Source organism: Macaca thibetana, chromosome 3 (genome assembly GCF_024542745.1).
Source record: "Macaca thibetana thibetana isolate TM-01 chromosome 3, ASM2454274v1, whole genome shotgun sequence".
Lineage (NCBI taxonomy): Eukaryota > Metazoa > Chordata > Mammalia > Primates > Cercopithecidae > Macaca > Macaca thibetana.
This window is the reverse complement of record NC_065580.1, coordinates 74238032-74245454: the sequence shown is the minus strand read 5'-3', so window position 1 is coordinate 74245454 and position 7423 is coordinate 74238032.

Below are 7423 nucleotides of genomic sequence, written 5' to 3'. Positions count from 1 at the left end.
AACATAATCCATCATATAAACCGAACCAATGACAAAAACCACATGATTATCTCAATAGATGCAGAAAAGGCCTTTGACAAAATTCAACAGTCCTTCATGCTAAAAATTCGGTATTGATGGAATGTATCTCAAAATAAGAAGAGCTATTTATGACAAACCCACAGCCAATATCATTCTGAATGGGCAAAAGCTGGACACATTCCTTTGAAAACCAACACAAGACAAGGATGCCCTCTCTCACCACTCCTATTCAACATAGTATTGGAAGTTCTGGCCACAGCAATCAGGCAAGAGAAAGAAAAATAAAGCATATTCAAATAGGAAGAGAGGAAGTCAAATTGTCTCTGTTTTCAGATGACATTATTGTATATTTAGAAAGCCCCATCGTCTCAGCCTAAAAACTCCTTAAGCTGATAAGCAACTTCGGCAAAGTCTCAGGATAAAATATCAATGTGCAAAAATCACAAGCATTCCTATACACCAATAATAGTCAGAGAACTAAATCATGAGCAAATTCCCATTCACATTTGCTAGAAAGAGAACAAAATACCTGGGAATACAACTTACAAGGGATGTGAAAGACCGCTTCAAGGAGAACAAACCACTGCTAAAGGAAATAAGAAAGCACACAAACAAATGGAGAAACATTCCATGCTCATGGATAGCAAGAATCGATATTGTGAAAATGGCCATACTACCCGAAGTAATTTATAGATTCAATGCTATTCCCATCAAGCTCCCATTGACTTACTTCACAGAATTAGAAAAAACTACTTTAAATTTCATATGAAACCCAAAAGAGCCCATATAGCCAATACAATCCTATGCAAAAAGAACAAAGCTGGAGGCATCATGCTACCTGACTTTAAACTATACTACAAAGCTACAGTAACCAAAATAGCATAGTACTGGTACCGAAACAGATATATAGACCAATGGAACAGAACAGAGGCCTCAGAAATAACACCATACATCTACAATCATGTTTTTGACAAGCCTGATGAAAACAAGGAATGGAGAAAGGATTCCATGTTCAATAAATGGCACTGGGAAAAGTGGCTATCCTTATGTGGAAAACTGAAACAGAACCCCTTACTTACACCTTATACAAAAATTAACTCAAGATGGATTAAAGATTTAAATGTAAGACCTAAAACCATAAAAATCCTATAAGAACACCTAGGCAATACCTTTCAGGACATAGGCATGGGCAAAGACTTCATGACTGAACCACCAAAAGTAATGGCAACAAAAGCCAAAATTGACAAATGGGATCTAATTAAACTAAAGAGCTTCTGCACAGCAAAAGAAACTACCATCAGAGTGAACAGGCAACCTACAGAGTGGGAGAAAATTTTTGCAATCTATCCATCTGACAAAGGGCTAATATCCAGAATCTACAAAGAACTTAAACTTACGAGAAAAAAAACAACCCCATCAAAAAATGGGCAAAGTATATGAACAGACACTTTTCAAAAGAAGACATTTATGTAGCCAACAAACATGAAAAAAAGTTCATCATCACTGGTCATTAGAGAAAGTCAAATCAAAACCACAATGAGATACCATCTATGCCAGTTAGAGTGGCAATCATTAAAAAGTCAGGAAAGAACAGATGTTGGAGAGGATGTGGAGAAATATGAATGCTTTTACACTGTTGGTTGGAGTATACATTAGTTCAACCATTGTAGAAGACAGTGTGGTAATTCCTCAAGGATCTAGAACTAGAAATACCATTTGACCCAGCAATCCCATTACTGGGTATATTCCCAAAGGATTATAAATCATTCTACCATAAAGACACATGCACATGTTTGTTTATTATTCACAGTAGCAAAGACTTGGAACCAACCCAAATGCCCATCAATTTTAGACTGGATAAAGAAAATGTGGCACATATACACCATGGAACACTATACAGCTATAAAAAAGGATGAGTTCATATTCTTTGCAGGGACATGAATGAAGCTGGAAACCATCATTCTCAGCAAACTAACACAGGAACAGAAGACCAAACACCACATGTTCTCACTCATAAGCGGGAGTTGAACAATGGGAATATATAGGCACAGGGAGGGGAACATCACACACTGGGGCCTGTCGGAGGGTGGGTAGATGGGGGAGGTATAGCATTAGGAGAAATACGGGTTGATGGGTGCAGAAAACCACCATGGCACATGCATATCTATGTAACAAATTTGCACATTCTGCATGTGCATCCCAGAACTTAAAGTATAATAAAAAGAAAAAAGACAAAAACAAGAGTTTGGATAAGACTTGTATAATTTCTTTCTTAAATGTTTGAAAAAATTTGCTTGCTCAAGTCACCATGGCCTGAAGTTTTCATTGTGGAAAGAATTAAATAACACTTACAGAAAAAGGATGATTCATATTTTCTATTTCTGTTGGTATTCATGAAGTTTTTAAAGGAATTTTGTCACTTTATGCAATCTATTAAATTTACAATTATTCTGTAATTTTCTAATACATACATTTAGGATGTCTCCCTTTTAATTGTCGTTGCATTTTTTCCCATTTTTGATAGTGTAACTTGTATTTTATCATTTTCAACAATTTCTGGATCAGTTTTAGAAGGGGTTATCAATTTTAAAACATTTCCAAAGAACTAACTTTATTTCTGTGGATTACTTCTATTGTATGTCTGCTTTTTAATTTACTTTTATTCTTGTCTTTATTATTTCTTTTTTTTAAAGTTTTTTTTTTTGGCTTAATTTGCTCTTCTTTTTCTGTTTTCTTGAGAATGGAAACAGTTTTTTCCACTTTTTGTTTTTCTAATATATGAATATAAACAATTTCCCTTTCAGCAGTTAATTATATTCCTCAGCACTTAATTATATTTTGACACCTATTTTTTTCCCAAGTAAAATGCCAGAATGTACACACATCATATTTTTTATTATTATTGAGTTTGAAGTATTTTCTAATTTTCATTGTGATTGTTTTCTTGCTTATTGAGTTGCTTAGAAATGTGTTGTTTAATATCCATATATTTAGGGTATTTTCTGTTTCTCTTTCTGCTCTAGATTTTTAATTTAATACTCCATAATTTCATTTTTTTGGTAATTTATGAAGACATATATGGTCCAATGTGTGATCTATTTTCAGTAACATTTCTTATGCACTTGAAAATTGTGTATTCTGTGTTTGTTGGATGTAGTAATCCCAACATGTCATTTAGGTCACATTGGTTAATAGTATTATTCAAATCTTCTATATTCTTACCGATTTTTTTGGTCTCCTTGTTCTAATAATTGCTGAGAGAATTGTGTTAATATCTTATACTGTGATCCACAAAGGTTTATCTATTTCTCTCTTGATTTTGTCCATTTTTATTTTGTATGTTTTGAAACCATCGTTAGGTGGAAATAAAATCAGAATTTTTTTTGGTTCCTGGTGAATTGGTTCTTTAATAATGAGATGTACATCTTTAACTCTAGAAATGCTATCTACATCATAGTTTACTTTGCCTTATACTAAATTAATATAGCTATACCAGTTTTCTGTTGGTTAATATTTGCATGGTATATATTGTTGTACTCTTATACTTTTAGCATATCAACTTTTATACTTTTAAGCGTGTATATTGTGAATAGAATATATTTGGGCCATTTAAAAAAATCTGTCTTACTGTCTTCTTTTAATTGTAGTGCTTACATGCAATGTAGTTACTGGTGTAGTTAGATTAAATCTACCATGCCAGCTTGGTAAGGCTACTGTAACAAAATACTTAGACTGGGTAATTTATATAAAATAGAAATTTGTTTTTAATATTATTTGTTTATTTATAATAGTTACTGAGGCCAGAAAGTCCATCATCAAGGTTCCAGCAGATTTGGTGTCTGGTACTATTTACTCTTTGTTTTATAGATGTCACCTCTTGCTATGTCCTCACATGATTGAAGGGCCAAGCACACTACCTCAAGCCCTTTATAATGGTATAAATGTCATTCACGAGAGTGGAACTCTCATTAAATTCCATCCTAGGCCAGGCACAGTGACTTATGCCTGTAATCCCAACACTTTGGGAGGCCAAGGCAGATAGATCACCTGAGGTCAGGGGTTCCAGACCAGCCTGACCAACATGGTGAAACCCAATCTCTACTAAATACAAAAAATTAGCCAGGCGTGGTGGCAGGTGCCTATAATCTCAGCTACTCAGGAGGCTGAGGGAGGAGAACCTCTTGAACCTGGGAGGTGGAGGTTGCAGTGAGCCAAGATTGCACCATTGCACACCAGACCGTGTGACAGAGCAAGACTCCATAAAGGTCCACCTTTTGATATACTGCTTTGAGGATTAAGGTTCAGCATAAATTTTGGATGAACAGAAACATTCAAACCATCTTATTGCTTGTTTTTAACATTTGTTTCATTTATTATTGTTCCAATATTTTCCTGCCTTTTTGTTGGATTAAACAAGTTGTTGTTGTTTTTTAAGACAGTGTCTCTGTCACCCAGGCTGGAGTGCAGTGGCACCATCTCGGTTCACTGCAACCTCCACCTCCCAGGTTCAAGCGATTCTCCTGCCTCAGCCTCCCAAGTAGCTGGGACTACAGGTGGCTGCCACGATGCCCGACTAATCTTTGTATTTTTAGCAGAGACAGCGTTTCGCCAAGTTAGCCAGGCTGGTCTCGAACTCCTGACCTCAGGTGATCTGCCTGCCTTGGCTTCCCAGAGTGCTGGGATTACAAGCATGAGCCACTGCACCTGGCCAGATTAAACAAGTATTTTAAAAATTATTCAGTTTTGTCTTTTTTAGCTTTTTGGGTATATTCTTTGTATTATTCTTTGAGGGATTATGTTATCAGATATAGTAATCTTTGACTTATTCCAGACTACATTGTTAATAATTTTACCATTTTATGAGCAATTTAGAAACCTTTTGTAACTTGATTATTTTTGTAAAGAAAAAAGAAAAGGAAAAACAAAAAACCTTTCCACAGCTTAACTACATTTACCAATCTCCTGTCCTTCATGCTATTACCATTGTATATTTCACTTCTACATTTGTTATAAACTCTATAAGACATTGATGTTGTTCTTGATTTAAATAGTTTTTAAAAATTTCATATTTACTCACATATTTAACTTTTCTTCATTTCTTTCTGTACTTCTATGCTTCCATGTAGTATCAGTTTATTTTAGCCTGGATAATTTATTTTAGTATTTCATTTATCAAATATGAGAGGTTTTGGGTGGACTCTTTAGGTTTTCCAAATCATCAGCAAAGAGGGACAATTTAACTTCCTCTTTTCCAGTTTGGATGCCTTTTATTTAATTATCTTGCTTGATTTCTCTGGCTAGGACTTCCGTACTATGTTGAATAGGAATGGGGAAAGTGGGCGTCTTGTCTTGTTCCAGTATTTAGAGGAAGGAATTTCAACTTTTCCACATTCACTATGATGTCAGCTGCGGGTTTGTCATATAAAGGCTTTATTATTTTGAGGTATGTTCATTCTCTGTCTTGTTTATTGAGAAGTTTTTTTTTTAATCATGAAGGAATGTTGATGTGACAGTAAATATTAAGTGTCAACTTGATTGGATTGAAGGATGCCTAGATGGCTGGTAAAGTAATGTTTCTCAGTGTGTGTCTGTGAGGGTGTTGCCAGAGGAGATTGACACTTGAGTCAGTGGACTGGGAGAGAAAGCCCCACTCTCAATTTGGGTGAGCATCATCCAGTTGGCTGCCAGTGTGGCAAGAACAAAACAGGTGGAAAAAGGTGGGATAATCTTGTTTGCTGAATTTTTTGTTTTTTGTTTAGTTTCATTCTTTTTCCCATGCTGGATGCTTCCTTTCACTCCTCTTGCCCTTGAACATCAAACTCCAGAGTCTTTGGCCTTTGGACTCTAGGACTTGCACCAGTGGCTCACCGGGGTCTCTTGGGCCTTTGTCCACAGACTGAAGGCCACACTGTCAGCTTTCCTGGTTTGGAGGCTTTCAGACTCGGACTGAACCACTATCTGTTTCTCTCTTCCCCAGCTTCCAGATGACCAACTGTGAGATTTCACCTTGTAATCATGTGAGCCAATTCTCCCTAATAAACTCCCTCTCATGTATACATATATCCTACTAGATCTGTCCCTGATTAATATAGTTTAATTTTTTCAAATGCTTTTTCTGCATCTACTGAGATAATCAGATGGCTTTTGTCCTTTCTTCTGTTGATGTGATGTTTCATGTTTATTGATTTGCATATGTTGAATCACCCTTGCATTTTTGGTATAAATCACACTTGATCATGATGCATTACCTTTTTGACGTGCTGTTGAATTTGGTTTGCAAGTATTTTGTTGTGGATTTTTACATCTATGCTCATCAGGGATACTGGCCTGTAGTTTTCTTTTTTTGTTGTGCCCTTGTCTGGTTTTAGAATCAGGGTGATGCTGGCCTCATAGAATGAGTTTGGGAGAACTCTCTCCTCTTTGATTTTCTGGAATAGTTTCAAGAAGATTGGTATTACTTCTTTGTATGCTTTGTAGAATTTGGCTATGAATCTATCCACCCCTGGGCATTTCTTTATTGGGAGACTTTAAAAAAATTTAATTTTAATTTTTTAAGTTTGCTTGTTGTTACATTTTTTTTAAATAATAATAATATTTTTTTAAGTTCTGGGGCACATGTGCAGGATGTGCAGGTTTGTTACATAGGCAAACGTGTCCCGTGGTGGTTTGCTGCACCTACCAACCTATCACTCAGGTATTAAGCCCAGCATGTGTTAGTGTTTTTCCCTAATGCTCTCCCCACCCACCCTCCCCTGTCAGTCTCCAGAAAGTGTTGTTCCCCTCTGTGTGTCCATGTGTTCTCATTGCTCAGTTCCCACTTGTAAATAAAAACATGGTGTTTGGTTTTCTGTTCCTGCATTAGTTTGCCGAGGATGATGGCTTCCAACTTCATCCATGTTCCTGAAAAGGACACTATCTCATTCCTTTTTATGGCTGCATAGTACTCCATGGTGTATGTGTACCACATTTTCTTTTTCCAGTCTATCATTGGTGGGCATTTAGGTTGATCCTATGTCCTTGCTATTGTGAATAGTGGTGCAATGAACATATGCGTGTATGTATCTCTATAATAGAATGATTTATATTCTTTTGGGTATATACCCAGTAATTGGATTGCTGGGTCAAATGGTATTTCCCGTTCCAAATCTTTGATGACTCACCACACTGTCTTCCACAATGGTTGAACTAATTTACATTCCCACCAACAATGTAAAAGCATTTCTATTTCTCTGCAACCTCACCAGCATTTGTTGTTTCTTGACTTTTTAATAATTGCCATTCTGACTGGCATGAGATGGTATCGCACTGTGGTTTTGATTTGCATTTCTCTAATGATCAGTGATGTTGAGTTATTTTTCATACGTTTGTTGGCCACATGTATGTCCTTTTTTGAGAAGCATCT